The sequence below is a fragment of the Cynocephalus volans genome, chromosome X (assembly GCF_027409185.1).
Source record: "Cynocephalus volans isolate mCynVol1 chromosome X, mCynVol1.pri, whole genome shotgun sequence".
Classification (NCBI taxonomy): Eukaryota; Metazoa; Chordata; class Mammalia; order Dermoptera; family Cynocephalidae; genus Cynocephalus; species Cynocephalus volans.
In genome coordinates, this window is record NC_084478.1 from 21,323,918 (window position 1) to 21,333,351 (window position 9,434).

The following is a 9,434-nucleotide window of genomic DNA, read 5'->3' on the forward strand; positions in this document are numbered from 1 at the left end:
TCCTCCCTTCTCCCTCCCCCCTCCCCCCCAACAATGTCCTTTCTGTTTGCTTGTCCTATCAACTTCAAGTAATTGTGGTTGTTATATCTTCTTCTCCCCCCCTTTTTTTTTTGTGTGTGTGTGTGTGTGTGAATTTATATATTAATTTTTAGCTCCCACCAATAAGTGAGAACATGTGGTATTTCTCTTTCTGTGCCTGACTTCTTTCACTTAATATAATTCTCTCAAGGTTCATCCATGTTGTTGCAAATGGCAGTATTTCATTCGTTTTTATAGCTAAATATACATCTGACAAAGGATTAATATCCAGAATATATAAGGAACTCAAACAACTTTACAAGAAGAAAACAAGCAACCCAATTAAAAAATGGGCAAAAGAGCTAAGTAGGCATTTCTCTAAGGACGATATACAAATGGCCAACAGACATATGAAAAAATGCTCAACATCACTTAGCATCCGGGAAATGCAAATCAAAACCACACTGAGATACCATCTCACCCCAGTTAGGATGGCTAAAATCCAAAAGACTCTGAATGATAAATGCTGGCGAGGTTGCGGAGAAAAAGGAACTCTCATACATTGTTGGTGGGACTGCAAAATGGTGCAGCCTCTATGGAAAATGGTATGGAGGTTCCTCAAACAATTGCAGATAGACCTACCATACGACCCAGCTATCCCACTGTTGGGAATATACCCAGAGGATTGGAAATCATCAAGTCGAAGGTATACCTGTTCCCCAATGTTCATCGCAGCACTCTTTACAATAGCCAAGAGTTGGAACCAGCCCAATGTCCATCATCAGATGAGTGGATACGGAAAATGTGGTACATCTACACAATGGAATACTACTCAGCTATAAAAACGAATGAAATACTGCCATTTGCAACAACATGGATTGACCTCGAGAGAATTATATTAAGTGAAACAAGTCAGGCACAGAAAGAGAAATACCACATGTTCTCACTTATTGGTGGGAGCAAAAAATTAATATATAAATTCACACACACACACACACACACACACACACACACACACACACACACACAAAAAAAAAAAAAAAAAAAAAAAACCGGGTGGGGGGGAAGAAGATATAACAACCACAATTAGTTGAAGATGATACGACAAGCAAACAGAAAGGACATTGTTGGGGGGGAGGGGGGGAGGGAGAAGGGAGGGAGGTTTTGGTGATGGGGAGCAATAATCAGCCACAATTTATATCGACAAAATAAAATTTTTAAAAAAATTTAAAAAAATAAATAAATAGGGCCGATCCCGTGGCGCACTTGGTAGAGTGCTGCGCTGGGAGCGTGGCAACGCTCCCGCCGCGGGTTCGGATCCTATATAAGAATGACTGGTGCACTCACTTGCTGAGTGCCGGTCACGAAAAAAGGACAAAAAATAAAAAAAATAAAATAAATAAAATAAATAAATAAATAAATAAATAAATAAATAAATAAATAAATAAATAAATAATAAAAACTTTGATTATAATAAGTGCTAGCAAGAAGGGATAAGAACTGAAACTCTCATAACAATGTTGGTAGAACAGAAAATGGTACAACCACGTTGCAAAGCATTTTAACATTTTCTAGAATACACAAAGGTAAATATATCAGGATATCCAGGCATCCCATTTCATCATGTTTATCCAAGGTAAATAAAAATATAGACATCCATACAACGACTTGTACAATTACGTACACTCCATGGCAAAGGAGGTAGGGCTTGGTCAGAAACAGGACAAGGAAATATAAAGTTGCATGAGGAAACTTGCGTTCAGGAATGGATTTGTGCATTGCCACCCAGTGATGGTTTTACATTTGCGTGTGTGTGTACGTGTTACTCTTATTATTCAATTTAACATGTAGAGTTTATTCAAACTCAATTATTTAAACACAATTGCAATGAGGTGGTTACAAACTATGGGATACAACAACATTTGTGTATAAAAGAAAATTTGCAGTAATAAATGCAAAATAGAAATATTGAAATATTACCATCAGTAAATCCATTTCAAAATATTAAAATAATTACAGAGAGGATAGACCAGTCTGCAACTTTTTTTCTTGTTTTTGTAATAGCATTATATTAATCCCTTGCAAGATTATTCAAGAAAGCAAAAAGAAGACGATGACGACATGCATTCCATATAAGCAATATAGGAAATACCCACACCATATCCTTGAGATGCATACGTAAGTATATAAACAAAATTACAGTAAGAATTTTAATACTACATGGAAAAAGGATAATTCCCAGGAAAGCACACCTGAACAAACAAGAAAAGTTGGAGAATCACAATTGTCCTATATCTTTAATAAAAAATTGTGTTGGTAATGAAAAATCTTCTTAGAAATGAACCTCACACACTGATGCCATGTCACGAACTTTTCTTTATAATGTGAAATGATAGTATTCTTGCATAAGTTCTTCTATGTGATAGAAATAGTAAAAATACTCTCCCGTATGTTTTATGAGGCCCATATAAACTTTACACCAACATAATAAGAATGTTATAACAAAGGAAAATTATTGTCATATATTCCTAATGACATCCCCCCACAAAATTAAGCAACATATATTTGACAAACAACCCAGACATTCAAACTAAAATACCCCATGAACAAATCAAAGGATGAATTATAGTGAGATAAAAATTCTGGAATCCAACAAAAGAAGGACTGAAATCATGTCACAAAACAGAGGGAAACAATATGACCAAATTTTCCATCCACACATGATAAAAACAAATAACAAAAACTTTTGAAAAATTGCACCCAATATCATACATAGGTGATAGGGAAATATTGAAAACGTCTCCCTGCAATCAGCAAAGTGACAGGAGACCACCTACTACCGATAGGTCTATTCAATGCTTTTCAGAGATGATAATAGCCAGGTCACTAAAGCAGGAACATTTTAAAAATTTAAAACCTAAAATGATTGAAGAATAAAACAATAATCACCTTTAATCACAGATTTCATGTTCATGTTTCCAAATTATATACAAGTAATCTATAGATAATGCATTAGACTTAAAGAGAGAATTTAGCATGATTGGGGGATAACATATACTTAAACAACAGCAGATTTGTTTCAACAATATATACAAATCATAAGAAAAGCCAAAAAAACCTGCAAGACAAAGTTATATTTTTAAGGCTTTTCCCATGTACTTATCAGATAAAATTTGTGAGGGTCTTATCTCTGCTTACTGTTATTTTTTTTTTTTTTTCTATCATGGCAACAAAGGCCCCTGAATATAAGATAAACTTCACTCTCTATTTGACATTTAATTATGGTGGAACAATTAAAAGAGAATTCTTGGTCACAATTTTTCTTAAAGCCTCTAGTTTAATGATCTTAATTGACTAATTACAGTTTAGCTCCTTATAAAGTGCTCACAAATTATTTTTTTCTAATAACTTCTTTATGTTTTTCTTACTTTTCTAATTATTTTCTAAACCTTCTATTTCTAAGAACCAGCTTCTTTATTCCAATCTGCTCTACTTTAAAACAAAAAAAGCAAAGAGTATATCTTCCAAAAATTGCTAGTGATATGCCATCACGTGATTATTTTTTGATTTATATCATGTAGCACAGATATAGTGTTTGCATACTGTGAAATTTTGAAAAAATCTTATACATATTACTTTTCAGAACTAATTGTGATTAGCAGTAAAGTGTGTCAACATCTATACACATAGACATTTATCTACCGAAAGTTTACACAATCATGTAAACTTTAGGGGGAGCTCCAGGCCCTACCCCGCCACCCTGAACCAGCACAGTGCAGGTGAGTCCACTGGCACCAGCCAGCCAGCAGAACCACGTGGCTCCACATGGCCCCTCATCTTGCCTCAGAACCAGGGGGGAACAGCAGCCTACAGATCGGACCCACCGAGTTTGACCCAGCAGAACTTCACACATTAGGTGCTCATTCTATGACCACAGAGTCAAGAATGGGAACCAAATTGGTTTAACATAACCACCACCACACCTACTGTCAAGATGTAATACAGTTCACACCCCACAGTAGCAAGCAAGGCCACTCCACAGCCAACCTCAGTGTAATAGAAGAGGCATACCCCCTATCAAATGAACAAGGATCAGTGATAAAACACTAGAAGTACAAATAATAAAGAAGAAATGACACCACCGAAAGGATACAGTAATGCCCCAAAGTCAGACTCCATGGAACAGGGAATCCTTGAAATGTCTGAAAAATAATTTTGAGTAACGATCTTAAGAAAACTGGAAGAAATAAAGGAAGACTCAATTAGAGAACACAATGAAACAAGAAAAAACATCCAGAGTATGAAGGAGGAAGTCTACAGAGAGATTAATACCATAAAAAAGAGTAAAGCAGAACTTCTAGAAATGAAAGACTCACTCAATGAAATAAAAAGCACAACTGAGAGCTTGAGTAGCAGGGCAGAGCAAGCAGAAGAAAGAATTTCAGACCTTGAAGATGGTCTTTTTGAAATAACTCAGGCAGACAAAAAAAAAGGAAAAAAGAATAAAAAATAATGAGGAAAACCTAAGAGAGATAGCAGACAATTTCAAGCACTGTAACATCCGAATTGTGGGTATTCCTGAAGGGCAGGAGAAGGGAAAAGGTATCGAAAACCTATTCAAAGAAATAGTAACAGAAAACTTCCCAGGTGTACGGCAAGATACAGACCTTCAGATCCAGGAAGCTCAAAGCCCCAAAAAGATCCTCCCCAAGACATATTATAGTTAAATTCACAAAGCTCAAAGACAAAGAGAGAATTCTACAAGCAGCAAGAGAAAGCGTCAGGTCACTTACAGGGGAACCCCCATCAAACTAACAGCAGACTTCTCAACTGAAACCCTACAGGCCAGAAGAAAGTGGAACGATATATTCAAAATACTAAAAGAAAAAAACTGCCAGCCAAGAATTCTTTACCCACAAAGGCTCTCCTTCAGAAATGAGGGAGAAATAGTGTATTTCCCAGACAAACAAAAGTTTTGGGACATTCTCTGGGATAGACCATGTATTAGGTGACAAATCTAGTTTCAGCAAATTTTTTAAAAATGAAATCATTCCAACAAACCTCTTCAGACCACAATGGACTAAAACTGTATTGTTTCTACAATATAAAATAAGCCAACCCCTGGAAGATATACAAATACATGGAAAATAAATAACAGGCTCCTGAATGACCTATGGGAGGAAGAAGAAATTAAACAGCAAATCACAAAATTTCTAGAAGCTAATGAAAACAAAGACACATTGCACCAAAACTTGTGGGATACTGAAAAAGCATTACTAAGAGGCAAATTTATTGCAGTAAATGCTTATGTCAAAAAAATGGAAAGACTCCAAATAAACGACTTAACGCTATGCCGTAAAGAACTTGAAAAAGAACAATCCAAACCTAAAGGCAGTAGATGGAAAGAAATAATTAAGATCAGAGCAGAACTGAATGAAATAGAGACTCAAAAAAAGAACAGAAAAGACTAACAAGAATAAATGTTGGTTTTTCGAGAAGATAAACAAACCAGACACACCATTAGTTAGATTAACAAAAAAAAGAAGAGAGAAGACCTGTATAACAAAAATCAGAAATGAAAAGGGAGACATTACAACTGACACCACAGAAATACAAAGAATCATTAGAGACTACTATAAACAACCGTATGACAACAAATTTGAAAATCTGGAAGATATGGATAAGTTTCTAGACACATATAAATTACTAAGGCTGAACCAAGAAGAGATAGAAAACCTGAATAGACCAACAACAGCAAGGAGATTGAAGTGGTAATTAGCAATCTCCTAACAAAATAAGCCCAGGTCCGGATGGCTTTACAGCTGAATTCTATCAAACTTTTAAAGAGCAGTTAATATCAATTCTCATGAAACTGTTCCAAACAACTGAAATAGACTCTACTCTCCCGAAATCATTCTATGATGCCAGCATAACTCGGATACCAGAACCAGATAAAGCCACAAGAAAAAATGAAAATTGCAGGTCAATATCCCTGATGAACCTAGATGCTAAAATCCTCAACAAAATATTAGCAATTAGAATACAGCAACATATTAAAAAAATTATACACTATGATCAAGGATGATTGATCCCAGGGATGCAAGGATGGTTCAACATATGAAAGTCAATAAATGACACATCACATCAACAAGTTCAAGGACAAAGACCATATGATTATCTCAATAGATGCTGAAAAAGCATTGGACAAAATTCAACATTCCTTCATGATAAAGACTCTCAACAAATTAGGTATAGAAGGAAAATATCTTAACACAATAAAAGCCATTTATGACAAGCCCACCACCAGTATGACTCTGAATGGGGAAAAATTGAAGGCCTTCCCCTTAAAGACAGGAACAAGACAAGGATGCCCACTCTCACGACTTCTATTCAACATAGTTCTGGATGTACTAGCTAGAGCAATCAGGCAAGAGAAATAAATAAATGGAATCCAGATGGGAGAAGATGAATTCAAACTTTCCCTATTTGAAGATGACATAATGCTATACATAGAAAAACCTAAAGACTCTATCAGAAAACTCCTAGAACTGGTGAATAACTTCAGTAATGTTGCAGGATACAAAATAAGTGCCCAGAAATCAGTAGCATTTATATACTCAAATAATGAATTAACAGAAAGAGAAATAAAGAACGTAAGCCCATTTACAATTGACACCAAAAAAATATGATACCTATGGATCAATTTAACCATGGAGGTTAAAGACCTCTAAAATGACAATTACAAACCACTTCTGAAAGAAATTAAAGAAGACACAAAAAGATGGAAAGATATTCCATGCACTTGGATTGGAAGAATTAACATTGTGAAAATGTCTATACTACCTAAAGTGATCTACAGATTCAATGCAGCCCCCATCAAAATATCAATGACATTCTTCACAGAAAAGGAAAAAACAATCTTAACTTCCATATGGAAAAAAAAGACCCCTAATTGCAAAAGAAATCCTGAGCAAAAAAAAAAAAAAAAAAGAAAGGAGGAGGCATAACTCTGCCTGACTTCAAATTATACTACGAAGCTGTTGTAACCAATACAGCATTATACTTGTATAAAAATAGACACTCAGACCAGTGGAGTAGAATAGAGAACCCAAAAATCACTCCTCAGGCTTATAGTGATCTGATATTAGACAAAGGCAACAAAAATCTACATTGGGGAAAAGATTGCCTCTTCAACAAGTGGTGCTGGGAGAAACTGGATATCCATATGAAGAAGAATGAAACTCGATATGCGTCTCTCACCATACACCAAAATCAACTCAAAATGGATTAAAGACCTAGGTATAAGACCCGAAACTGTAAAATTACTAAGGGAAAATATAGGTGAAACCACTTCAGCAGTAAGGTCAGGGCACAGGCTTTATGAATGTGAGCCCAAAAGCACAAGCAGCAAAAGAAAAAATAAACAAATGGGACCATATCAAACTAAAAAGTTTCTGCACAACAAAAGAAACAATCAACAAACTGAAAAGACAACCTATAGATTGGGGGAAAATTTTGGCCAACTCTGTATCCGACACAGGATTAATATCCAGAATATACATAGAACTCAAGCAATTACACAGAAAAATAAATAAATAAATAAATGACCCAATTAAAAAATGCGCAAAGGAGTTGAATAGACATTTTTCAAAGGAAGACATACAAATGTCCAACATATACATGAACAAATGTTCAACATCACTAATCATTAGGGAAATGCAAATTCAAACCACATTGAGATACCACCTCACTCCAGTTAGACTGGCTATGATCAAAAAGACGGTGAATAACAAATGCTGGCGAGGGTGTGGGGAGAAGGGAACACTACTGCACTGTTGGTGGGAATGTAATTAGTACAACCACTTTGGAAAACAATTTGGAGGTTTCTCAAACAACTACAGATAGATCTTCCATATGATCCAGCGATCCAAATTCTGGGTATATACCCAGAGGAATGGAAATCATCATGTCAAAGAGATCCTTGCACTCCCATGTTTATTGCAGCTCTGTTTACAATAGCCAAGATATGGAACCAACCTAAATGTCCATCAACAGATGACTGGAAATAGAAACTGTGGTATATATACACTATGGAATACTCCTCTGCTATAAAATATAATGAAATTCTCCCATTTGCAACAACATGGATGAACCTGGAGAAATTTATGTTGAATGAAACAAGCAAAGCACAGAGGGGTAAATACTGCATGTGCTCACTCATATATGGGAGCTAAGAGAGAAAGGAAGGAAGGAAAGAAAGACCACAGCAGTGCTGCGATCCAACAGAGGGAGGGAACATTCCTAGGGCTACAAATTGGAGTGGAGGGGAGAGGGGGAGGGGGAGGGAGGTTGGGAGATAATTGGGAGGGGACGAAGGGTACAAAAGTAATTTCTGGTAATGGGTATGCCCCCAGTATGAATCTGGACCTCACATCATGGACAGGAGGGGGGACAATCAGCTTTGTATCTTATGAATATTTGTAATAAATAAATAGTAAAAAAATTAAAATTAATAAAAATTTTAAAAATAAAAAAATAAATGTTTTCTTTTTCTAGATATTTATCAGCTAAAATTCAAAAGTCCTTATAACCCTAACTACTCTTGTAACTTTTTTTCTATTATCATGGGAACTTATGCCCTTAAATCTATGATAAACTGCACAACAATATACTTAATATTTAATCCTAGTGGAACAAATAAACGGGCATTCATTGTGACAATTTTACTTATGACAAATAGGTTAATGATCTTGCTAACTAGAGATCACCTGCTTCTAAATGTTTTACTATTAAATTATATTATTTTCCTACATAAATTCCTCATGTATTTTCTCCTTTTTTTTTTTTTAACCCTTTACTGTTTCCGGCTTTAAACATTAAATTCTTACCTGTTCTGTACCTCCTTACCAGAACAACAACAAAAAAAAACATAGAGTAGATCCTCCAAAAATATCATTAGTGACGTCCCTTCGTATCACTATTTCTTTGATTTTTCTTTTAGTAATTATCAATCCATCATGTACTCAGTGTAAATTTTTTAGAAAAATAATGCAACTATATATCCCTTCACAGAAGGAACCATGATCAGCAGGGAGGAGTGTTTTTAAACAGATACATACAAAATTATTTACGTATGTAATACATTTATGTACCTGTACACACAAGTGAAATAGTTGGCTTTCTTTTCTATGTCCTTGTGATTTCTTCTTCGAGTATATTAGATCTACCTGACTGATTGTAAAAGTTACATAGTATTCATTATATTAAAACAGTATATGTTACTTAAAGAAAATTTGTTTTCCCTTTGTGTTTCCACACTTTTTTGCACACTTTTAACAAGGTCTGACAGATACAGTTGTAAAAAGACAATTACCATTTAAAGGAATAGGCAAATTTAAAACTTTGCTAAAAATACC